Here is a 26,069-nt window from a genome sequence, read left to right as displayed (position 1 = left end):
TGCGGTGCACGGGCTTCTCGTTGCTGTGGCTTCTCTTGTTGTGGAGCACGGGCTCTAGGCGCACGGACTTCAGTAGTTGCAGCACGCGGGGCCAGTAGTTGCGGCGTGCGGGCCCTAGAGCACGTGGGCTTCAATAGTTGTGGCACGTGGGCTCAGTAGTTGTGGTGCGTGGGCTCCGTAGTTGTGGCGCACAGGCTTAGTTGCTCCGCGGCATGTGGCATCTTCCCGGACCAGGGCTCGAACCCGTGTCCCCTGCATTGGCAGGCGGATTCTTAACCACTGCGCCACCAGGGAAGTCCCTAAGCAACCTCTTTCAACCCTTCTGTTTCTCCTTATCATCAACTGTCTTATGATCCCATTGAACTGCCAGTAATAGAGAACCAAACAACAGTGACTTAAAATCAAGGTTGAATTCTCTGTCATGTGACACTGTTGGTAGTCCAGGGCTAGGAAGACAGTCTCATTCCAAGAAGCCTTCGGGGACCTGGGCCCTTTCCTGCTAAGTCCACTGTGTGGTCTGATGGGGGCCCTCCTGTCTACACTCCAGGCAGAGGGTGAAGGTGTTATGCGGATGGGGGCGATTCTTGGATGCTGATGGTTGTCTGTTTAGCAGTTCTTGCCTCAGGTTTCATGCATCTAAATCGCATGCTTGTCCTGCTGATTTCTGATTTGCCATTTTATATATTACCTGTTAACTTCCTACTGTGGAAGAGAAGGCTAGGAGCTTTACAGGTCTTCTTTCCTGCGCTGCCCGAAACACACACACCCTTCCTTTCTCTCTGCTTTTCCAAATCTGACTATATAATAATTTTTGTTTAAACTGATACTCAGTGTTTGTTGTTATCATTGGGTAAACATTTTAACAGCTGAGCCACATAGGATACAGTTAATTCACAGTCTACTAAGACAAGGAATTATTTTTGTGTTAATTGGAATGAATTATTTTTTCTCTCATTTAGCGTGGATGCCAATGTATAGTCATGAATTTAGTCCGGGCTTCTAAATAGAACTCCCCAGTACAGACACCTCGAGTGATCTCTCACTTTTCATCCCTTGTAGAGCCTTTCATTTTCCTGTTCCATTCTAGGCTGTTTCTTCTCTAGGCCTGCTACTTAGCAGTCATCCTGGGATTTCTCTTCATTCCTTCTGGGAATTCTTTTTGTGCCTCTCCTGTGTGGAATGGGAATTCTTGGATCCTGTGTCGTATATTCTAGTGGCTTCCTGAGAAAGAGTTCATCAGAGAGAAGTTTTTTGAGAGCCTGTCTGAAAATGTCTTTTCTTTTCTCCCACTTGAACGGCAGTTTACCTGGGTATTGAATTCTAGGTTACAGGTCATTTTTCCTCAGAAGTTTGGAGCTTTACTCAGATGTCTGCCTGCTGTTGTTGCAAAGGGGAAGCCTGAGAGCATTGTGATTCCCACGCCTTTGTGAGACTTGTTCCATCTCTGGGAGCTTTCAAGGTCCTTATTTATCCCTAGTGTTCCTTGGTGGGGACACTTGGGTCCTTCAGCTCTCCAGAACTTTTCTGTATTATATCTTTATGATGTCTGCTTTCTTCATTCTTGCCTTTTTGGTTGCCTGTTATTCATATTTTGGACCTTCTGGAACTTTCTGCTAGTTTCCTTTCTCCTACTTTTTTCCATTCATTGATCTTTTGTCCTTATTTTTCTGGGAGAGATCCTCAACTTTGTCTTCTAGTCTTTACATTGAGTTTTTATTTCTGCCATCGTGTCTTTCATTTCTAAGTGTTTTTGTCCTTAGTATTTCCTTTCTTTTTAGTAACATCTTGTTTCTGTTTCATGAAGGCAAATCATTGAAAACTTTTTCCTCTTTATGTTTTGTTGATTTATGTGCGTACATTTATGTTATACAGACATTTTCTTTTGTTTCTTGTGCTGTCTCTGTTTCTTCTGAGTCCTTTTAATCCTGTTTCCTACTTTGGTCTTCGTCTTTGATGTCAGAAGCTCTTCTTCAGATGTCTGGTGATTATTGGCTGTCTTCCATAATTATGCCTGGACATATTGGAACTCTCTGTGTGCGCAAACTTCAAATGTTGAGTCTCACCACTAGAAGGCAGATGGGGGTGTGGCTCATTTGAGGGGCGCTGCCAGGGTTGTTAAAGTAGTTCCTCCTCTGGGAGTGGGGTTTCTGGTCTCCTGCCTAGATGGTGGGGAGAGTGGTATATGCCCAGCTGCCAGCTTTCTGCAAAGGTGGGGTGAGGTGGAGGAGGGCCAGTGGTGGGGATGGGGGTGGGAGGAGGTCTGGAGTATAACTTCTTCTTCTGCGGACTTAAAGCCAATTCTGTTTTCTGTCCATTATTGTTTAGCCTTCAAGATACTGGTGCTGCTGGTTATTCCTGGGCTGCCTTATCCCTACTTCACTTTCACTTTTCTAGCTTCGCTAAATTAGATGCCACTTGTCCATTTGCTCTCCCCACTGTGCAGAATTGTGTTGACATTTGTAGTCTACTGTCATCTCCTGTCATTCATTCAACAAGCATTCTTTAAGGACTTAAGAAGTGCCAGGCACTGCAGTGGTAACAAAACAAAATTACTGTTCTCTGGAGCTCATGTTATCCTTGAGGCTACGTCCCACTGTAATCTATGCTATCATTTTATGAGATTTCCAGGTGGTGCAGAGATAAGGGTGTCCTATACACTGGAGGTAACTGAAAGGTACCCTAGTTTTCATCTCTAAATGAAGTCAGAGCGTACAGTTCCTGTTTCATTTTTTTTGGATGTATTCTGTTTGTTATATTTACTCACTTATTAGAAAGTTTCCTGCGTAAGTAGAAGGAAGAAATGGAGATATGGGAGGGCAAGTTTTTTTCTAGTTATTCTACAACATTGGAAGAGAGAGAAAGGAGAAGGGGTAAAAGGATGTGAAGGAGGGGAACTTGGGTGTGCTGAAAGCAGAAGAGGGGGTGCCTGAAAAGTGGTTGGAAGGAGGGCTGGGGAGGCACCCTGGGTGGGCATAGGCGTGAAGCAGGAGTGTGCCTGCGTGGATAGGTAACATGGCGATGTTTGAATTGGGTGTTTGTGACTCAGGGACCCGGTGTATAAACTTTATCTTTCTTGAAGTGACACAGAGCTGAATTCTGTTTAACTCTAAAGCTTTTGGTATGTAGGAAGAAATCACCAATTTAAAATAAAGAGCAGAATAAGAAATGTTCTTACCACTCATGATTTTATAAATACATAAAAAACAAATGAAATCCAAAGGTAAATAGACCTCCCTTGTTCCTTAAAAAACTAAAAATAGAACTACTATATGACCCAGCAATCCCATTATGGGGCATGTACCCTGAGAAAACCATGATTCAGAAAGATACATGTACTACAATGTTCGTTGCAGCACTATTTACAATAGCCAGGGCATGGGAGCAACCTAAGTGTCCATTGACAGATGAATGGATAAAGAAGATGTGGCACATATATACAATGGAATATTACTCAGCCATAAAAAGGAATGAAATTGAGTTATTTGTAGTGAGGTGGATGGACCTAGAGACTGTCATACAGAGTGAAGTAAGTCAGAAAGAGAAAAACAAATACCTTATGCTAACGCATATATATGGAATTTTAAAAAGCGGTACTGATGAACCTAGTGGCAGGGCAGGAATAAAGATGCAGACATAGAGAACGGACTTGAGGGCACGGGGGTGGGGGCGAAGCTGGGGTGAAGTGAGAGAGTGGCATGCACATATATACACTACCAAATGTAAAATAGATAGCTAGTGGGAAGCAGCCGCATAGCACAGGGAGATCAGCTAGGTGCTCTGTGACCACCTAGAGGGACAGGATAGGGAGGGTGGGAGGGAGGCTCAAGAGGGAGGGGATATGTGGATATATGTATGCATATAGCTGATTCATTTTGCTGTACACTAGAAACTAACACAACATCGTAAAGCATTTATACTAAAAAAGTTAAGGAAACTAAGCACTCAAAAAAAAAAAAAAAAAAACCAAAGGTAAATAGATCTCCCTTACCAGGATACCCAAACTACATTTTAAGGCTGTTGCTCTCTTGTGCTTTACCCCTGTTCATGTGAAAGAATTGAATTAAAAACATTGAGTTTCTCTCGTTTTGTTTAAAAAATTTAAATCAGGGGGCTAAATTGACTTTTAACATATTTTTAACTTGAAATAGCATTTATATTGATTCTTCATTATTGAGAAAGATGCTGGTTTCATAATTAATGGGTTTGCAGCAATCCTTAAAAAATAATTTCGCAGCTCAGATTTGTTTCTTTTTTAACCCTAAGTATTTGGAATCAGATTGTTGAAAAGTCTTTAAGTATATTAACAAATCACCTTTTTGATGTACCTTTAAATGAATCTGAGAAAATGTTGATGAAGCATTGCTTTCAAATATGTAGGATATATTGTCTAGCTGGCAACACTTTGGGAGGTTACTAAGAATGCTCTATTTCCAATTCCGCCAGTTAAGGTGTCAAGGGTAGCATTTACATTAGACTGTATTGGGACAAAAATGTTTCTCAAAACCTAAGGCATTATTATGGTTTTATGTAATCAAAGTGATAAGCCTGGATATATTTCTTGTACAAGTATATACTTATTTTTAAAAAACCAAGATTTGTGTTTATGAAGTTTTGATAATCCTTGTGAAATGATATGTTAAGAGGGATATTGAACGGACCCTGGATGTCTATCAACAATGTGAGAGAAACTTAAATCGAATTACACAGCTAACTAACTTTATTTTAGTGAAAAAGAAAGGTTTCCCTGCCATTTACAATTAACAAATGATTTCTTTTCTTTCTTTTTTGGTAACAGTTTTATTGAGATGTAATCCACATGCAATTTACCTATTTAAGTTGTAGAGTTCAGTAGTTTTAGTATTTCGTAGAGTTGTGCAGCTATTTATTTCCACCTTCATCACCTTAAAAAGAAATCCTAAACCCTTTAGCTATCAGTCCCAACTCCTTCCTTCCCTCACCAGCCCCAGGCAGCCCCAAGCAGCCACTAATCTCGTTTCATTATATATTGGCATATTCTGGACATTTCCTATAAATGGAATCATATAATATGTGGTCTTTTGTGATTGGATTCTTTTCACTTAGCGTAATGTTTTCAAGGATATATCTGTATTTCATTCCTTTTTATTGCTGAATAATATTCTGTTATATGGATAGTCCATATTTTGTTTACCCATTCATCAGTTGATGGACATTTGAGTTATTTCTACCTTTGAGCTAGTTTGAATAATGTTGCTATGAACGTTAATGTACAGGTTTTTATGTGGACATACGTTGTCATTTCTCTTGATTGTATACCTGGGAGTGGAATTGCTAGGTCATTTGGTAACTCTCTGCTTAGCATTTTGAAGAACTGCCAGATTGTTTTCCATAACAACCGTCCCAGTTCACATTCCCGACAGCAGCAGTAGGGTTCCAGTTTCTCCTCATCCTCACCAATGCTTGTTCTTATTTGTCTTTTTTATTCTAGCCATACTAGTGTGTGTTGAAGTGGTATCTCATTGTGGTTTTGATTTGCTTTTGCCTAAAGGCTAATGATGAGCATCTTGTTTATTGTTTTGTTTATTGGCCATTTTTATATGTTCTTTGGAGAAATGTCTATTCAGGTTCCTTGCTCATTTTTTTAAATTGTGTTAAAAAATAAACAAAATTGTTTATTTTGTTGAGTTGTGAGAGTTCTTTATATATTCTGGATACAAATCCTTCATTAGATGTGTGATTTGCAGATATTTTCTCCTATACTGTAGGTTGTCATTTCGATTTCTTAATGGTTTCCGTTGAAGCACAAGTTATTAATTTTGATGAAATCCAATTTAACTTTTCTTTTGTTGCTTTTGGTGGCATATGTAAGAATCCATTGCTAAATCCAGGGTCATAAAGATTTATATCTGTGTTTTCTTCTAAGAATTTTATAGTTTTAGCTTTTACATTTAGGTCTTTGATCCATTTTGAATCATTTTTTATATAAGGTGTGAGATGGGAGTTCAAATTCATTCTTTTGCATGTGGCTATCCTGTTGTCCCAACACCATTTGTTGAAGAGACTGTTTTTCCCATTGAATAATCTTGGCACCCTTGTCAAAATCAACTTGCCATAAACGTATGGTCTTATTTCTGGGCTCTCAGTTCTCTTCTGTTGATGTATATGCCTATTTTTATGTAACTACCACACTTTCTTGATTACTGTTGCTTTGTAGTAAGTTCTGAAATCGGGAAGTTTGAGTCCTCCAACTTTGTTCTTTTTCAAGATGGTTTTGGCTATTCTGGGTTCCTTGAATCTCCATATGAATTTTAGGGTCAGTGTGTCAATTTCTATGAAGAAGCCCTCTGGGATTCTGATAGGGATTGAGTTGAATCTGTAGATCAATTTGGGGAGTATTGCCATCTTAACAATATTAAGTCTGCCTGTCTATAAACACAATATATCTTTCCATTTATTTAGCTCTGAATTTTTTTTCAAAAATATTTTGTAGTTTTCAGAGTTTAACTTGTTTTTACTTTTTTACTGTGGTAAAATACATATGACATAAAATGTGCCATTTTAACTTTTTTTTTTTTTTTTTCTCTTCGCGGCACGCGGGCCTCTCACTGCTGTGGCCTCTCCCGTTGCGGAGCACAGGCTCCGGACGCGCAGGCTCAGCGGCCATGGCTCACGGGCCCAACCGCTCCGCGGCACGTGGGACCCTCCCGGACCGGGGCACGAACCCGCGTCCCCTGCACCGGCAGGAGGACTCCCAACACCGCGCCACCAGGGAAGCCCCATTTTAACTTTTTGAGTGATCATTTAGTTGCATTAATTCCATTCACCATGCAAAGTGTAAGATTTGTACTTATTTTGTTAAATTATTCCCGTTTGTCTCTTTTTAAATGCTATTGCAAGTGGAATTGTTTTCTTAATCTCATTTTTGGATTGTTCATTGCAAATTTATACAAATACAATTTTTTTATATAAATTTTATTTATTTATTTATGGCTGCGTTGGGTCTTCGTTGCTGCACGCAGGCTTTCTCTGGTTGTGGCAAGCAGGGGCTACTCTTCGTTGTGGTGTGTGGGCTTCTCATTGCGGTGGCTTCTCTTGTTGTGGAGCATGGGCTCTAGGCGCATGGGCTTCAGTAGTTGTGGCACGTGGACTCAGTAGTTGTGGCTTGCGGGCTCTAGAGTGCAGGCTCAGCAGCTGTGGCGCATGGGCTTAGTTGCTCCGCAGCACGTGGGATCTTCCCGGGCCAGGGCTTGAACCCATGTCCCCTGCATTGGCAGGTGGATTCTTAACCACTGCGCCACCAGGGAAGCCCCAAATACAATTTTTTTTAATAGTGATTCTGTATCCTGCAAAATTGCTCAACTTGTTTATTAGTTCTAATGGTTTTTTTAGTGGATTTCTTAGGAGTTTTGTGTACAAAGTCATGTCACCCATGAATAGAGGTAGTTTTGTTTTTTCCTTTCCAATTTGGATGCCTTTTATTTATTTTTGTTGCCTAATTGTCCTGGCTAGAACCTCTGGTACAGTGTGGAATAGAAGTGGCAAGCGTGGGCATTCTTGTCTTATTCCTGATCTTAGGGAGAAAGTGTCTCTATCTTTCACCATTAAGTATGCTGTTAGCTGTGAGTTTTCATAGATGCCCTTTATTAGGTTGAGGAAGTACCCTTCTATTCCTAGTTTGTTGAGTATTTTTGTCATGAAAGTTTATTGGATTTTATCAGCTGCTTTTTGCATCTGTGGAGATAATCATGTGGCTTTTGTTTCTTATTCAGTTGCTGTGGTGTATTACATTTAATTGATTTCTGTATGTTGAATCAACCTTGCATTCCTGGGATAAATCCCACTTGGTCACAGTGTACAATTCTTTTTCTGTGTTACTTGATTTGGTTTGCTAGTATTTTGTTGAAGATTTTTGCATCTATATTCATAAGAGATAATTGGTCTGGAGTGTTTTTCTTTCCTCATATATGTCTTTGTCAGGTTTTGGTATCAGGATAATACTGGCCTTATAGAATGAGTTAGGAAGGGTTCTCTCTTACATTTTTTGACAGTTTGTGAAAAATTAATATATGATTCTTCCCATGTTTGATAAAAGTCACCTATGAAGCCATCTGGGCTTTTTACTTAATTTATTTTATTTTAGGTTTTGGCTTCTCTTTGTTGTGGAGCATAGGTTCTAGGCACGCGGGCTCAGTCACTGTGGCTCGCGGGCTCTAGAGCTCAGGCTCATGGGCTTAGTTGCTCCAGGGCATGTGGGATCTTCCTGGACCAGGGCTCGAATCCGTGCCCCCGGCACTGGCAGGTAGATTCTTAATCACTGCGCCACCAGGGAAGTCCCTGGGCTTTCTTTGTGGTTAGTTTTTTGATTACTAATTCAGTCTCTTTAGTTATTATAGATCTGTTCACATTTTCTGTTTCTTCTTGAGTCAATTTGGTAGTTTTTGTCTTTTTAGGAATTTGTCCATTTCACTGAGGTTAATTTGTTGGCATACAGTTGTTTGTAGTATTTCTTAATCCTTTTATTTCTGTAGGATCTGTAGTAGTGTCCCCTCTTTCGTTTCAGTTCTAGCAATTTGAGTCTCCTCTTTTTTTTTTTTTCCTTGGCCAACTTTAAAATGGTTAAAATGGCAAATTTTACATTATATATATTTTATCTGAACAAAAAAGTAATTGCAAGTAAAGGTAATTGAAATCCATCCATGTTGTTGAGTGTAAATAACTATAGCTAGTTCTTTCTGGTTGCTGTATAGTAGTCCACTGAATTCGTTTCCCACAGTTTATCCATTCATTCAGATGGACATCTGGGTTGTCCAGTTTGGGGCTATTAATGAAGAGTGATGCTGCCAGAAATTGTTTTGGTTTTTAAAATTCTCCAGAAAGAATGAATGATTTTTCTAAATCTAGTGCCTCTCTCCAAACGTTGAATTCTGTAATAGTTTGTGGCGGGTGGTCACAGATGGTCCAAGTCCCAGTTCTTGGTAGCTTAGGATTGTCCCTCATACCAAGTATTAAAAATATTAGAACCTATATCACAGAAATTATATTTGGCCAGTGCTATTTTTATTTTAAATAATGTTAAAATTATAAAAATAATGTATGCTCGTGATTTAATGAATTCAGGCAGTATAGAAGGGTATGTCATAGAGGGTAAAAGTCTTCTTCCCCTTAGTTGTATTATAATTTTTTTACTTCTTTTTAAATTTTAGAGCATCTTCTAGAATTTACATTAAAATTGAATATTGATTTGAAAGCTTTTTAACATCAAAATATATTTCTATTTATAGTCATTTCAAATTTTTCATAAGAAATTAATGTTAGAATATGGTTATTACATATATCGAGGATTGTGATTTTTGTCTTTGACTATTAATTTTTATTGTTTATATTAATATACATAATGCTGTTGAATCATTCATACATTGCCAGGATAAAGCACACTTAGCCATGGCATTTTATTCTCTAACTGCACAGTCAAACCTGTTGTATTCATGTTTTCTGTATTAATTGAAGAGGAGTCTGTAGTTAGTGGTTTTAACTTTCATATGTTGTCTTTGGAATATTTTGGTATCAGAATTATGCTAAGAAATAAGATTTTTTATGAAAAGTTATAAAGCTTCCAGTCTTGTGTTCAAGAATATTTTTACAGAGTGAAGAACTATCTAAATACAGTGGCTTTCAGTGGGGGATATTCTTAGACAGCTTTCAAACTTAGTATTCTGTTGGGTTTTCTGTCTCTTGGTTGATTTTATAATTAATATTCCCTAAGAAACACCATTCATTTTATCAATAACCTTTGGTGTATTAACATGGAATTGTATATGAAATAATTTAACTACTTTTATTTCTTTTATGCCTGTGGCTACATCATTTTTAGTTTTCACTCAGTAATTAGGGGGAGTTACCAATTTTATGTTGTCAAAGTTTATAGCATTTATGTTATGTTGTGACTTACAGTGAAATCTTTTTCATTCTAAGTCTAAGTTGGTTGTAAGAATTGGAAACTAATGAATAGAATTTATAATAATTTTAGGTATGTAACTGTTATTCACTGTAAAACCCAATTGTGTGACTGGACCCAGGGAGAAGGCACCTATCCTGTGCCTTGAGCAGGAGAGTCATCCAGATGTTAGCATTGAGGAGTCCCTGGACTTTCTTCCTAACTTTCTTTGCTGCTTCTGGGCATAACTCAGCTGCCACCGTTTCTTACTGCTCACGTCACTCTTTCTTGGATTCTTTTATTTTGTCAGTGAAATGGACAAATTCCTAAAAAGACAAAAACTACCAAATTGACTCAATGATTTGCTAGAGTCTTTTCATGGTGGGGGGATATGTATACACATATATATATTTTTTAAATTTATTTTTAAATTTTGTTATTTATTTTTGGCTACATTGGGTCTTCATTGCTGCGTGCAGGCTTTCTCTAGTTGTGGTAAGTGGGGGCTACTCTTTGTTGCGGTGCGCGGGCTTCTCATTATAGTGGCTTCTCGTTGTGGAGCACGGGCTCTAGGCGCACGGGCTTCAGTAGTTGTGGCATGTGGACTCAGTAGTTGTGGCGCGCAGGCTCTAGAGCGGAGGCTCAGTAGTTGTGGCACACAGGCTTAGTTGTTCTGCGGCATGTGGGATCTTCCCGGACCAGGACTTGAACCCGTGTCTCCTGCGTTGGCAGGCGGTTTCTTAACCACTGTGCCACCAGGGAAGCCCCGTATATGTTTTATATATACAACTGTATGTGTATATAACATTTTCCCCCCATGAAGGGATCAAGGGTGGTAATCTTTCCAAGTTATTGCATGTCTAAAAATGTCTTATTGTGCCCTTATTTTAGTGGTGTTTGTTTGACTGAGTATGGATTTCTAGTGTCGAAACGTCTCCCTCTTTTTTTTTTTTTAAAGTCAAGTCTATTTTTTTTTTAAATTAATTAATTTATTTTTGGCTGTGTTGGGTGTTTGTTGCTGTGTGCGGGCTTTCTCTAGTTGCAGCGAGCGGGGGCTACTCTTCGTTGCAGTGTGCGGGCTTCTCATTGCGGTGGCTTCTCTTGTTGCAGAGCACGGGCTCTAGGCGCAAGAGCTTTGGTAGTCGTGGCACGCGGGCTCAGTAGTTGTGGCTTGAAGGCTGTAGAGCGCAGGCTCAGTAGTTGTGGCGCACAGGTTTAGTTGCTCCGTGGCATGTGGGATCTTCCGGGACCAGGGATCGAACCTGTGCCCCCTGCATTGGCAGATGGATTCTCAACCACTGTGCCACCAGGGAAGCCCCGAAATGTCTCCCTCTTGAAAAAGATATTCCTTCATGATCATGGTGAGGTGCTGGGTAGAAGGTGGCTGTAATTTTTTCTCTTTCTGAGGATACTAATTAGAATTTTTACAAGTGTTCTCCCTGATTTATGTTCCCTGTGGGGTCAGTTCTTTGTTCACCTTGGAACTTTTCCTCTTAATGATTTTCCTTCAAATACTGGTAATTCTTGGTTGTTCTTTTTGTCGTGGATTATTTAGAAAACTTCCCTAAAAATAATATAGAATTACTAGTTGTTCCTACTGAGTGGTGATGTTTTTGAGCACTGCTAAATCCTTAGTCCATCAGATTTTATTATTTATTTATTTATATTTTTAAAATTGAGGTATAGTTGTTTTACAATGTTGTGTTAGTTTCTACTGTACAGCGAAGTGGAGTTCCCTGTGCTATACAGCAAGTTCTTGTTATCTGTTTTATACATATTAGTGTATATATGTCAATCCCGATCTCCCAATTCATCCTACCCCTCACCCCCCACCTCCTCCATCAGATTTTATAGTTTTTCCTCTCTGGTAGCATTTTCATAACGATTGGTTTGTAATATAAACAAAACTTCATTTTGTAAGAAGAAAAAAAACTTAAAAAATTCACACCATTCTTAATATCTGTTTCACAGCACCAGCCACATCCCTCTTCTTATGGCTTATTTCTTCCCTACTACAGTAATTATTGTGGATTGTATTCCAAGTTTAACGATGCTAAAAATACTACATTTATTATCTGTGAAAAATATTCTCCAGTAAAATGAACTTTAAATGTTTTTTAAAATAAAGTTTGGTGTGGAGAAATTTAACTGTTGTTTTCCACTTTTCCCATGGTATTCTCGTTTCTTCAAAGTGAAAGAGAGTCCTTAGGTAAACATTTAGCAGTTAGAGCATCACCTAGACCTTCTGAAAGTTGAGTCCAGGGTACGTGCTGCTGCACCGGCATTAACCAGGTCAGGGTCTATAGAGATCTGTTACGCTGAATACTGAAGCCGTTAGTCATGGCAGCTTTGCAGAGTTTGTTCGAAATGTTTACCAGCTCATAAAACTTTTATGACCCAGAAGGAATGCCAGCAATAAAACAAATGAACTCATAACAGATAAACTGGGTGTGTAGCTGATTTTCGTGCCCAGATATGCTTCCAGTGAGGAAAACTGTTGTGTGGTTTGTGACAAGACTTTGTGGAGATTTGGATTCTTTCTGTTTGGATTTCAATTGATTTGAGTATTTGTAAAAGGAAACTCATTTGTCAAAAACTTCTAGCCTAATATCCCTTGTCCTGCCTTCACTGTCCATTTAGATATGAAATAATCGAGGACCCCATGTTTGAAAATGTCATTGTTCCTTTTTTGGAATGGCTTGAATTTTTCATATGTTGATATTCTTTGTTTTCGTAATTAGTGTTAATAAAAGTGATAGCAATTGGTATTATCTCCTAAGTCCATTAAAAAAATTTATTATAGGAATCTCAATGAGAGAGTAGAATATTGAACCCCTCCGTCTTTCTGCGGAGCCCACGTGTCTGATTCAGCCCGCCTGCCCGCCCCCCGGCATTTTATGACAATTTGAAGAGTTGATTAATGTCTCGCTGGTATCCTTCCCTTTTCCCCACACTTCATATTGGTTTGTTCAGCTTTTTCGTATACATTTCTTAGAACTTTATATTTTAATATTCCCTACTGTTTCCTTGTTATATTAGGGAAATTAGCTGCTTTTCTATATTCTGTTTGATAGTTTTTCTTAGTTTGTCTTTTGTCAGAACTCGCTGGTGTTTCGTTCTGAGTTTATTACTGTAAGTTGAAGTGGAGGGTGCCGGGGTCTGAGGTCTCCAGTGCTGGCCCCCCTTCCTGTGCCGGATGCCCCCTCTTCCTGTGCCGGATGCCCCCTATTCCTGTGCCAGGTGCCCTCTCTTCCTGTGCCGGGTACCCCCTCTTCCTGTGCCAGGTGCCCCCCTTCCTGTGCCGGGTGCCCCCTCTTCCTGTGCTGGATTCCCCCCACTTCCTGTGCCGGATACCCCTCTTCCTGTGCCGGATACCCCTCTTCCTGTGCCGGGTGCCCCCTCTTCCTGTGCCGGGTGCCCCCCTTCCTGTGCCAGGTGCCCTCCTTCCTGTGCCGGATTCCCCCCACTTCCTGTGCCAGGTGCCCCCTTCCTGTGCCGGGTGCCCCCTCTTCCTGTGCCGGGTGCCCCCCTTCCTGTGCCGGGTGCCCTCCTTCCTGTGCCGGGTGCCCTCTCTTCCTGTGCTGGATTCCCCCCACTTCCTGTGCCAGGTACCCCTCTTCCTGTGCCGGGTGCCCCCTCTTCCTGTGCCGGGTACCCCTCCCTTCCTGTGCCATGTACCCCCCCTTCCTGTGCCAGGTGCCCCCTTCCTGTGCCGGGTGCCCTCCTTCCTGTGCCGGGTGCCCCCTCTTCCTGTGCGGGATGGCGGGTAGGCTAGGCTCTGTCACCAGCGCCTTTAGACAGCCAGTGAGCACTGCCTGGCGTGGAGCTGGAGAAAATGCTGGGTGGCCAGAGTTCAGCGCAGCTTCCTCTGTCTGGAGAAATGAGAGGCCTCGCTGAGGCGAGCCGGTCGTGTTTGATCTGGTCGCAGAGGGGGTGGAGGTTTGCTGGGTGGAGGGGAGGCCAGAGCAGAGTGGCCTGGAGGCCCGGCGGGAGGAGCGGGGCGTGGCTGGACGGTGCTGAGGAGTTCCGTGGAGGGTGCAGGCTGGGAGTGGGGAGCCCGAGGCTGGGAAAGTGGGTCAGATCCCGATGAAGGGGCGAGGAGCATGCTCAGAGGGTAGAAGCCACCCCGGGAGTGGGAGGAGGTGCAGACAGCTGTGTAGCCGTGTGACAGGCGGGCCACCCCCCGCCGGCCTTTCCTGAGTGACCGTTGTGGTTATGGAAGAGGCGGTGACGCTGCACACCGTGGCACACAGCTCCAGCCACCCCTTCGCCGGTCCTGTCTCCTAAAGACACGTTCTGGTAGCTGCTCCGGTGCCCACGCGGGCCTTCCCGGACCTTCGCTTAACCCCCCACCCTTGGTCACGCCAGCGCGGGCCCCTCTGCGCGGGCCGCACCCGGGGGCACCCGGGATTCCGGAGGCCTGCGCGGGGCAGGCCAGGCCCGGCTGGAGATGATGGTGGGCGGGGCTCTGGGGTAGCCTGCTGTGCCCCGCCGGCCCTGCCACTCAGCGTCCTCCGTGCCGGTCAGGTGGTCCCCTTCCCATCCCGCCGCAGAGTTCCAGGTCCTCTAGGTGTGAGAAGGCTGGTCCCGTAGGGAAGTCACAGTGATTCTCAGCGTTTCCTCTTAAACTGGGGTTCGCACGGTCAGGGTCAGGGTGGGACGAGCCCTCGAGGCTGGTTGGGAGGTTGTGAGTATCATGTGCACTGGAGGATGTGATGGCTCCCAGTGGGGGACGGGCACGGCATCCCCTGACCAAGCAGGGGGGTGAGGGAAGTGAGAGGTGCGGGATTGCCTCTCGGGTCCTTCGTGTCAGAAACGGCCACGCTGCCCAGGACGTGGGGAAAGGGTCCTCACTGACTTCAAGGCCAGAAGCTCATTTAGGTGCTTGTTCAACTTGGATGACCAGCAGGGAACTCCAAGAGACACGCTGGGCTCCTAGCATCTATCTTAGATATTTTTTTAAATATAAGGCAGGTCTTAAATATAACATAACAGTTGTTTGTTGGAGACACTTTGGAATTGACATTGGTGAGGATCACTTTTTAAAATATGATCTTAAGCTTTTGGTTTTTTAATCGGGCTTCAGAAAAAGTAGTTCATGCTTGGCTGTGTCTGACAGTGAAGCCGTACCCTCCAGTGCATCCAGCTCTTACTTTTTCTTTAATCCAGCTCTGAAAAGCCAACCTGCCGACAGGCCAAACAAAGGCTGTGCCCTTGAAATGTTAGGAGAGCCAAGCAGCTTCCTGCTGAGAGCACTCCGGGGAAGAGCTAAGGAGGGGTGTGTGTGCAGATTCAGTTCACTCAGAATCACCAGACATTCTGGAAAAGTGTGATTTTTTTAAAATCAAATAACACTTGTAATATAAATCTTTAATTTTAATGAAGGATTGTTTAAGGAGAAAGCCATTTTTTGATTGGTTCTTATAGTGTGCAAAGGTAGACTTCACAAAGCTAGATGTCCTTTTTTGAAATGTTAACATTTGCCAACCTTTCAGTAAAATTGTATTGATTTATGGGAAGCTTTTGTCATTTGTTTGTTTTCAGCTTGTCTCATCTCTGGCTGGGTAGTGAGAAGAGGACCACCTTACCAATGGCTAGATGAAACCAGAGTGATACTTTAAAAAGTCTTATATACAAACAGCTTCCTTCCTACTTTTTAACTTATTTTGCGAACGGTGAGCTGAAGATAGAAGATACAGGAGGACATTTAACCTTCTCTAGTGTCTGGATTATTTTCCTTTATGTTTCATTTCCTTTACGCTGACATTTTATTAGTGAAAAAATACAAAGCAGAGGGCTTGCTCGCTTATTTTTTAAAAAGTACCTCAGAAATGCATGGGTTCAGTTGGATGATGTGACGTACCACTTAATGTGGATAGCGTGGCATCCAGCCTTGGACATATCCAATTGTTGATGTTCAAATACACAGCATATAAAATGAGTGAAGCCATTTTTGTCACATCTAAAGTACTTCTCCAGCAACTTTATAAGCTTCTTTAACAAAAAACAAAACCATGCAACTCGGTTCTTCTATACACTCGGGAGCGTTTTGAAAAGCCTTGGTTTCCACCTTAGCCTTGCAGGGCGAGGGCTTTGAAACTGCTCGAGCACTCAGAAGCGCAGGCCCATCTGGGGCTGAGGTGGGTGACAGCTGCTCAGAGGTCAAAACCGCCCTCCTGTCAGGACCGAGAGGCAGGCACAGAGGCCGGCTGCTCCTTATTTCCCCCCTTTTGGAAGGGAAGTGAGTGCATCGCTCTGAGGGCAGCTTGCTTGGTTCTTTTCTCTGGTTCAGAAGCAGTTGCCTTGAAAGTAGGTTAAATATTGGAGTTGCTCTGTGGCTTGCTGTTGCCGTTTTGAATATTCTTAACTCTCCTTCATGTCTGGCCACTGGGGCTGCAATCTAGCATTTCTTGGTAGCCTCAGATGTCTGACATAGGAGTAGGTTCTAGAAGATTCATGTAATTTTGGTAGAAGCACATCCTTCCAGAGACATTTATTCCTTGGGCAAAAATACAGAGCTAGTCACTGAATATGGTAAAGCTTGAGTGACTTTTGAATAGGAGAAGATCACCAACGAAAAGGGTTACTTTTAACCCCCCCCCTTTTTTTTTTTTTTTTTTTTTTGCGGGACGCGGGCCTCTCACTGTTGTGGCCTCTCCCGTTGCGGAGCATAGGCTCCGGACGCGCAGGCTCAGCGGCCATGGCTCATGGGCCCAGCCGCTCCGCGGCATGTGGGATCTTCCCGGACCGGGGCACAAACCCGTGTCCCCTGCATTGGCAGGCGGACTCTCAACCACTGTGCCACCAGGGAAGCCCCCCCCCCCCCTTTTTAAACACCTTGTATATCAGCCATCCAGTTCAGAGACATCGTCAGATCGGACTCGGGTCATTTCTGTATTTGGCTCTGGGCAGTCGTCATGAACACTGATGAAAATGGTTTATGTGCAGAAGGTTTAGGAGCTTGAATAGGGCTCCACTGGTCTCTGGACGTGTGCTAGAATTTTTTTTTGAGCCCTGACGTGAGTTCGTTTTTCTCTTGTTTTCAGTTGAATGAGTTTAAAAATAAATAACAATCCCATTAACCAAGAATTCCACGCACTTGGGTTCAGAAAGAAGAGTCCGCTCCATATGTACGGGTCGTGAGCATGGAATATAATGAAGGTCATAAGACGATGCTGAAAAATGCTTCTTGGAAGCAATAGATTTTGTTTTATTCAAACCAGGTCAGTGTTGGAGTGCTCTCGGAGGGCGGGCCTGTGAGGTCAGCCTCCTCAGGGCCGGGCAGGGAGTGGCCCTTCGCAAAGCTGTGGCTGCCCGGGCGGCGCGGTAGGGGCCGGGGCCGGGCTCGAGGCAGCAAGGGAGGCAAGGCCTGTGTCCCCGGAGAGGGCCAGGTGCTTGCTGGCACCTGCCTGAGCACGGGCTGACCCTGGGAAAAGGAATCGAGGTGGGGGGAGCACAGTGAGTCTTCTGTGATGAGCATGTGATCACACACGATTATAGTGGCTCCACGTCTGGATACAGGGAGCTCGTGGTTTACGTCCAGGTCTCATCTAATCTTCCCCATAACCCTCAGTGCTGGGATTATCCTTAATTTACCAGTGAGGAAACCAGGGCTCAGATCAGGGATCTTGCAACACCAGTGGGGCAGCTAGGTCTAACTCAAGTGCCTGCTCTCAGCCACTGTGTCTGCTTCATTTCAGTAACTTCTTTAAATATCCCTAATACCTTTTGAGTAAATGAATGAGTGAGTCATGAACCCAAGCAGGCTCTGTTGTGACCCCCGTGTCCCTCCCGTGTAGAACTCCTTCCCCACTAGTAAGCACTGCTGCGACCCCTATCACAGATTAGTTAATGCCTATTTTTTTAAAGTTTGTTATTTTTTTAAGTGTATACAGTTCAGTGATTTTTAGTATATTCAGAGTTGTACAACCATCACCACTATCTAATTCTAGAGCATTTTCATCACCCCTAAAAGAAACCCTATCCCCGTTACTAGCCACTCCCCATTCCCCCCTGCCCCCAGCTCCTGGCAGCCACTAACCTACTTTCTGTCTATGGGTTTGCCCATTCTGGGCATTTCATGTAATTGGAATCGTAAAATATGTGGTCTTTGTGACTGGCTTCTTTTACTTAGCATAATGTTTGTAAGATTCACCAGTGCCTTTTTATGGCTTAATAATACTCCATTGTATGGATAGACCACATTTTGTTTATCCATTTATCCAATTAAAGACATAGAAAAACAATTTTTTCCTTGTGATGAGATAAAGAGGTCCATACTTTCAGTTACGAAATAAACGAGTCACAGCTTTGAAATGTGCAGTATGGGGAATATAGTCAGTAATTATGTATCCTAAGAGTTTTCCTCACAAGGAAAAATACATATTTTTTAATTTCTGTAATGTTGTGTCTGTATGAGATGATGGAGGCTCGCTAACCCTATTGTGGTCATGTCACAGTATGTGTAAGTCAGGGCACTGTGCTGTGCACCTCACGCCTACACGGTGCTGTGTGTCAGTTACAGCTCAGTGAACAGGAGAGATTCAGAAAAGGCTTTACTCTCTGAGCAACTTTCACTTACACCATGCAGCAGTGTGCATTATCTGGGTCATGTTGTGCAGCACATCCCTGGCACTCATTTGTCTCACAACTGGAAGCAAGCGTTTTTAGTTTTGATGAAGTCTAACTAATTAAAACATTTTTTCTTGCTTATGCTTTTGGTTTCATATTTAAGAATTCATTGCCTAATCCAAGGTCATGAAGATTTATACCTATGTTTTCTTCTAAGAGGTTTATAGTCTTAGCTCTCACTTTTTGGTCTTTGATGCATTTTGGGTTAATTTTCATCTGTGGTCTGAGGTTGGAGTCCAGTTATTCTTTTGCTTGTGCTTGTCCCATTTGTCCCAGCACTGTTGGTTGAAGAGACTGTTCTTTCCCCTTTGAGTTTTCTTGGAGTTGTGTCTGGTTTTGAGTTTCATACAATGAAATCGAGAATATTTTGTGTCTGATTTCTTGAGCTTCCTGCTCTGTCCTTGAGGTGCGTCAGTGTTGGGTGTAGCACTGGGTCATTCTTTTTTTCTTGGTGAGTAGAATTTCATTGCAGGAATACCACAGATTTTTCTCCATTCCCCTGTTAGCGAACATCTGGGTTGCTCTCAGTTTTTGAGGGTTATTAGTAAAGCTGATATGAACATTCTTCTATCTTTTTGGTAGGTGTAACTGGGTTGTAGGGTATGTTAGCTTAAGAGATACAGACACAAATGGGGGCATAGAAGGGCGATAAATCAAATATTCTGTTTAGAGGATAGTGAGAGAATTGTTTGCTTGGATTACCAGTTTTCAAAGAACTTGAGTGATACGGTTCACCTTTAACGAAAATGATCCTGGCTGCCATTGACCGTTAGTTCCTCAGAAGGTATACTAATCATGAAATCAAAAGCAGCTGTTATTTTCCTGTGCAGAAAGAAAACCAGGCTCTTCTGAATTCGCAGCAATGGCACACAAAATTATATTGCCGACTTGATGATGATTAAGAACAAGAAGAAAAATAAGTGGAGTTAATTTTTTCCCTTGTTTTTTAAAATTGAAAATTTTAAATTTTATAAGAAATGTGAAGTCACGTATGTGGAAATAAAGATAAATAACAAGGGAATAAAAATACCAAGCATTTATATGAACTTGGGCTTTGTGTTTTCTCAGTTTGCTTATTTATCAAAAGCAGATAATATCTATCCTGTAGGTTTTAGAAACTATTATATGACATTCCTGACACATATGTAGATGTTCAGAAAGTGGTGATAATTTTATCAAATATTTGGGGTGGAAAAGAGAGTAAAAGACAAATTTAAAGTATTAAGTCAAGATCCTAACTTCTTAGGTTTCCTAAATTGAACCATGGCACAAGTTTGATTTAATCGTAACAGAATGTTGGTGAATATTTTCGCTTGCTAAAAATTCCTCCAAATTACTGACTACTGAAAATAAGTTGCCTTCCTTTGAATGTACTAATTTGCTGATGATTTGCAAACTTCTTTCTTTCTTATTTTGCTCTCCCCACTCCCTACTGAGTTGCCATTTCCTTCCTAGATACAGTTTCTATTAGTGTCCTTTGTTAAAGGCCTCGGGACCAGTGTCTTCTAGAACTGTGCCAGCAAGCTCAGACTTGCGAGTCGGGCCAGGAAGAGTAAACGAGGACCCACTCTGTTACAGGATTCCAGGGGCGAAGCTTTGAGCTCCTTTTTGCCCCTCAGGCTCAATCCAACAGGCCTTGTAAATCTGAGGCATTCTTGGAGGAAGAGTTGTAGACATCCCCTTCCTTGCCGCTGCTCACGCCCTCCTTCTTGACCCCGTGGGTCACAGCCCAGTTGTAAGTGTGTGCGAGGGGGTCCCCGGGTCTGGCTTTGTGCTGGGAAGGGGTGAGGAACTCAGGGATTTCTCTTCCTGCTCTGCACCGCAGCTAAGCTCATTTCCCGATCCCTCTTCCTGGTGACAGCCTAGTCCTCCAAGGGCGTCCCCATCTCAGCGCTGGGTGTGTGCAGGGTCCTGCCCAGCTGACTTGCAGGGCGTCATCTGTAACCACAGAATGCACTGTGTACTGCTTTTTGTCTTTAAAGTAACTCAGAATGCTGAGGGTGAAACTGGTCATTTACGAAGTTTCCTAGATATCTATTTAGTTAACAAGTAAAATTTGGAATCATAAAACCATCTCTAGATGGCCATGTTACTGTATTGCTGAACTAGCAAAAAGCCATGCTCTGTTATCGTAGATGGTTTTAAATACTTCAGTTTGGCATGTTGTGAAATCTGTGTATTATTAAAATATATATGTGTATAATCCCAGTAGTTGATTTGATAAGGCAGTCTGTATGTTTATCAATATATTTATTTATCAGAGTTTTTACTCAAAATTCAGTAGAGAAAAATCTGGAAAAACTGAAGAAAAACCATTGAGTAAAATCACTAATTCCACACCCCCCCCACAGTAACAAAGTGCTAGTGAGGGTACATGGGGAGGGAGCCTGATGCAGGTGAGCAGCCCCATCAGGGGAGTGACTCCGCCAAGCGAAGTGGCCTAGCCGTAAAAGTATCCAGTGCCATTACGTTCATTTTAATTTTGTTTATTTCATTTACTTTTTGGCCTCCACACGTGGGATCTTAGTTCTCCAACCAGGGATCGAACCCGCACCTGCTGCATTGGAAGCTTGGAGTCTTAACCACTGGACTGCCAGGGAAGTCCGATGTTCATTTTAAAGAATAGCTGTATTCTGTGGATTGCTTATTGAATCTTGAGACATTTATCTTTGTAACCCTAGAGTCATGGTTTATTGTTAGCATCTAATCCAGTGAAAGTGACCTTCTTGTTTACAACCTCTGAGATGTCGGTAATACTCATCCCCTCCCCCTCCCCCTCCCTGTGCTGTTGGGCTAGTTGATCAGTGTGACCTGAGCACAAGTTTGGAATAGATCGACTTCCCCTCCATTCCAAAATGAGTGGGGTTGCGGCTTGGGGGATCTCAGTCCCCCCCCTCCGCCCCAAGGGACTGAACCCTCGCCCTTGGCAGTGGAAGCGTGGAGTCCTAACCACTGGACCACCAGGGAAGTCCAGTTGTTTTTTAACAAAACATTTGGTGAAAATGAATTCAAACATCTAATCCATGCTTTTTATTATTATTTTTTAAAGCAGCAAAGCTCTTCAGAGTTGTCTGTTCTCACTGTCTTCACTCCCTCTCTCCCATTCTCAAACTCAGTCTAATCAGACTTTCGTCCCTCACCACTCCCTCAAAACTGCTGCTCTTGTCAAGGCCACCTGTGGTCTCCACATGGCAGAAACTGCTTAATTCTCAGCGTAGGACGGAAGTCCTGGCTTCCTGCGCACCGTGCTGGCTGTTCCCCCAGGCTCCCAGCTGCTTCCTTCTCTTCTCCCCATCCTCTTACTGAAGCTCCCTGGGCTCAGTCCTCGGTCCCCTCCTCTACTCTGCTAACTCCCTGGGGGACCTCTTCCAGGCTCCTGACCCTAATGCAGCTGCGTACCGAAACCCCAGCGCACAGCCCCAGCCCGGGCTCCTCTCCAGAATCCAGACTCGTGCACTGGCTGCCGGCTGCCTCCTGGGCATCTGCTGGACGCCGGCAGCTCACCCCGCAGTCTGCCCCGTCCTGCTTTCCCCACCTCCCTCATTGGCAGCTCCCTCCTCCTAATTGCTGAGGCCAACGCCTCGGATGATTCTCACACTGTACATCCAGTCCAGCAGCAAATCCTGTTGGTTCCACCTTCAAAATATAGTCAGAATCTGACTGTCCAGACCACTGTCACCATGTAAATTGTAACTCTCCTCCCTGCCCCACCACACTCCCAGTTTCCCTGCTTTTTTTCCTTTTATCCAAAGGGTTTACTATTTTCTGTATAATCTATTTGTTCCTTATATGTACTGTTTCTTTTCTGTCTTATTCCACTAAAATGTAAGCTTGATGAAGTTAGGGATTTTTGTTTGTTCACAGATTTATTCCTACTGCCTAGAATAGTTCCTTGCAAACAGTGGTCACGTAATAAGTATTTGTTTAATTGACTCTGATAATTTTGAAACATGTATATAAAGCCCTTTGGGTCCTTATTGATTAGGTGGTAGTCATTGTATCATTGACAACAGCGTTTATGTACAGGATTGCAGTTTACAAAATGCTTTCACATATTCGTTTATTCAGCTAACACAAATGCCAGTCATTGTATCAGACCCCTGTACAAAATCCGTGGGTTCCTTGCTCTGGCCCCCAAAAGAGATAAAGATGCTATGTCTTTGTTCACGTTGGCTTGTCCCACTTTCACGGCCAGATCTTTCTCCACATCCCTACACGTAATTTATACTGCAGCCGAGCCCTACTGGGTGTTCTTTCAGATGCTCTGTGGCTCCCTTCTTCATGCCTCTGCTTGCTCAGGCTGCTCTTTCTAAATCTCTGCTGATGGATGTGTGCATGCACCTGTCTTCCTCCCTCCCTCCCTCCCTCCCTCCCCCCCTTCCCCCCTTCTCTTTTTCCTGTCTAATACAGTAGCAGGACTTTAGGGTTGCTTTTTTTTTTTTTTTTTTTAACATCTTTATTGGAGTATTATTGCTTTACAGTGGTGTGTTAGTTTTCTGCTTTATAACAAAGTGAATCAGTTATTCATATACATGTGTTCCCATATCTCTTCCCTCTTGCGTCTCCCTCCCTCCCACCCCTCTAGGTGGTCACAAAGCACCGAGCTGATCTCCCTGTGCTATGCGGCTGCTTCCCACTAGCTATCTATTTTACGTTTGGTAGTGTATATATGTCCATGCCACTCTCTCACTTTGTCACAGCTTACCCTTACCCTTCCCCCTCCCCATATCCTCAAGTCCATTCTCTAGTAGGTCTGTGTCTTTATTCCAGTCTTACCCCTAGGTTCTTCATGACATTTTTTTCCCTTAGATTCCATATATATGTGTTAGCATACGGTATTTGTCTTTCTCTTTCTGACTTACTTCACTCTGTATGACAGACTCTAGGTCCATCCACCTCACTACAAATAGCTAAATTTCGTTTCTTTTTATGACTGAGTAATATTCCATTGTATATATGTGCCACATCTTCTTTATCCATTCATCCGATGATGGACACATAGGTTGCTTCCATCTCCTGGCTATTGTAAATAGAGCTGCAGTGAACATTTTGGTACATGACTCTTTTTGAATTATGGTTTTCTCAGGGTATATGCCCAGTAGTGGGATTGCTGGGTCGTATGGTGTTCTTTTGGATGTACAGATAGTTCTATTTGTAGTTTTTTAAGGAACCTCCATACTGTTCTCCATAGTGGCTGTACCAGTTCACATTCCCACCAGCAGTGCAAGAGGGTTCCCTTTTCTCCACACCCTCTCCAGCATTTATTGTTTGTAGATTTTTTGATGATGGCCATTCTGACTGGTGTGAGGTGATACCTCATTGTAGTTTTGATTTGCATTTCTCTAATGATTATTGATGTTGAGCATTCTTTCATGTGTTTGTTGGCAATCTGTATATCTTCTTTGGAGAAATGTCTATTTAGTCCTTCTGCCCATTTTTGGATTTGGGTTGTTTGTCTTTTTGTTATTGAGCTGCATGAGCTGCTTATAAATTTTGGAGATTAATCCTTTGTAAGTTGCTTAATTTGCAAATATTTTCTCCCATTCTGAGGGTTGTCTTTTGGTCTTGTTTATGGTTTCCTTTGCTGTGCAAAAGCTTTTAAGTTTCATTAGGTCCCATTTGTTTATTTTTGTTTTTATTTCCATTTCTCTAGAAGGTGGGTCTGTGTCCTACAGAGCTTTTACTTGTTTTCCCCTCTACCTCTATCCTCACATCTCCCTTCAAAAAAGCAAAAAAGATTGTAAGTTCCGTCCCTCATACCCTCACAGCTGGTTTCTTTTCTCTCTCTTTTAACAACTTTATTGGGGTAAAATTCACAGACCATAAAATTCACCCATACAGCTTTTTTCTTAAAATTCTTTATGTCTCTTACCTTGCTCTCCATGTGCTGTATTCAGTGTGTTTCTGTCCCTGTCCTCTGCCAAGCCAAGGGAACTCTGAATGGCAGGGAGTCGGCCTTGGTAGGGGTGCCCAGTCGGGCTTTCCTCAGTAAGTGAGGTTTGAATTGAACTTGGACTGGAGGCCTGCATTCCTCAGGTCTTGCAGGGCGTGTTAGAGATGGAGAAAAAGGCAGGGCCCTCCCGCAGGACAAACCAGAGGGTCACTGTGAGATGAGACTGCTTACAGCAAGGGGATCATGCCAGCCAGCAAGCAGGTGCCACGCCCACCAGTGGGCCAGACGGACGTGGCGAGGCCCAGCCAGCCTCACCTTCTGCCTGCGCATGGAGCTGGGCCTTTTCGGATTCACCCTTGTGGTGAATGATTCCAGATGTTAAAGTGAAATTTCTTCAGAACTGTTGCATTTGAAGACCAGTGTAGTGAAGAGGGTGTGGGAGACTTCCGGTTTGAAGAAAAACTACAGAGATGGCTGAAAGGCCCTAGAAAATTGAACAGTGTTGAAAGGGACAAGAAGCTGTGATTGTTCCAGTCGAGAAGAAGAAGCAATTTACCAGATCTTTTCACTCCATGATTGGGTTCTTCTCCGTTGGTAGAAAATTGAGTGAAAGAAACAGACAAGCTGCCATATTAAATTATGAAAAAAAATTTTTTTAATTTATTTTTTATTGAAGTGTAGTTGAATTACAGTGTTGTGTTAATTACTGCTGTACAGCAAAGTGACTCATTTATACATATATATACATACTTTTTCATATTCTTTTCCATTATGGTTTATCACAGGATATTGAATATAGTTCCCTGTGCTGTACAGTAGGACCTTGCTGTTTATCCATTCTATATGTACCAGTTTGCATCTGCTAATCCCAACTCCCGGTCCATCCCTCTCCCTCCCCCCTCCCCTTTGGTAACCGCCAGTCTATTGTCTATGTCCCTGATTCTGTTAAATGACGAACATTTTTTGGGTTAAATTCTGGAATGGGGTACATTAGAGGGTAACAAAAACCTAAAACGTTTCCCCCCTTATATCTGTCTTGCTAGTGTAATCCCAAAGCAGCACGGTAGCTTAGATGACCTCTTACGGGAAGATGACTAGAACTGGCCCTTCTGACGAGCCCTTAGCACTTTCTAAGCTGCTCGCGGAAAAGTGAGACAGCATTCCCCACCAGTCCCAGAAACCTGACCCAGTGCCCTGAGAAGACACAGGCCTGAGGCACCACGCCAGCTTTGGGTTCAAGAAGCTCTAAGGTCAGGGTGCAGCTCCAGTTTTCTCACTCGTAGGATGGGGGTAATGCCGCCGAGCTTGCAGGGCGGCTGGCGCTGGGGGCGGATGGCAGAAGTAGCTCATGTCTAGTGCAGACTCAGGGCCTGTTGTTGGTGGCCACTCGAATGCTGGGTTCAGCAGCAGACACACTAGGAAATGCTCTATATCAGTGAGTTACTGTTCCACATTCACACTCCGCGTAGACTTTGCCCTCTACCTGTCATATTAAAATGAGGTCAAACAAAACAGAAAGAGAACTAAAACTCTTACATCAAAAATTCTACTTACTACAGAAAAAAATATGAATCTCTTAAAAGGTTTTTGTCCTGGGCTTCCCTGGTGGCGCAGTGGCTGAGAGTCCGCCTG

General features: G+C 42.9%; 1 protein-coding gene and 1 long non-coding RNA gene across 5 annotated transcripts in view; both read left to right on the top strand.

Annotated features, from left to right (window-relative positions):
- Positions 1–26,069, top strand: part of CDC42BPB (CDC42 binding protein kinase beta) — a 121,879-nt gene that overhangs the window by 13,814 nt on the left and 81,996 nt on the right. The window lies entirely within an intron of this gene.
- LOC125963570 (uncharacterized) lies at positions 3,835–23,678 on the top strand. The gene is made up of 3 exons (XR_007475714.1): positions 3,835–13,153; positions 13,198–13,392; positions 13,522–23,678. It is a non-coding gene; the product is annotated as an uncharacterized LOC125963570 (long non-coding RNA).

Source organism: Orcinus orca, chromosome 2, assembly GCF_937001465.1.
Source record: "Orcinus orca chromosome 2, mOrcOrc1.1, whole genome shotgun sequence".
Lineage (NCBI taxonomy): Eukaryota > Metazoa > Chordata > Mammalia > Artiodactyla > Delphinidae > Orcinus > Orcinus orca.
The sequence above is the reverse complement of the archived record's forward strand: the minus strand, read 5'-3'. Positions and strand labels throughout refer to the sequence as shown.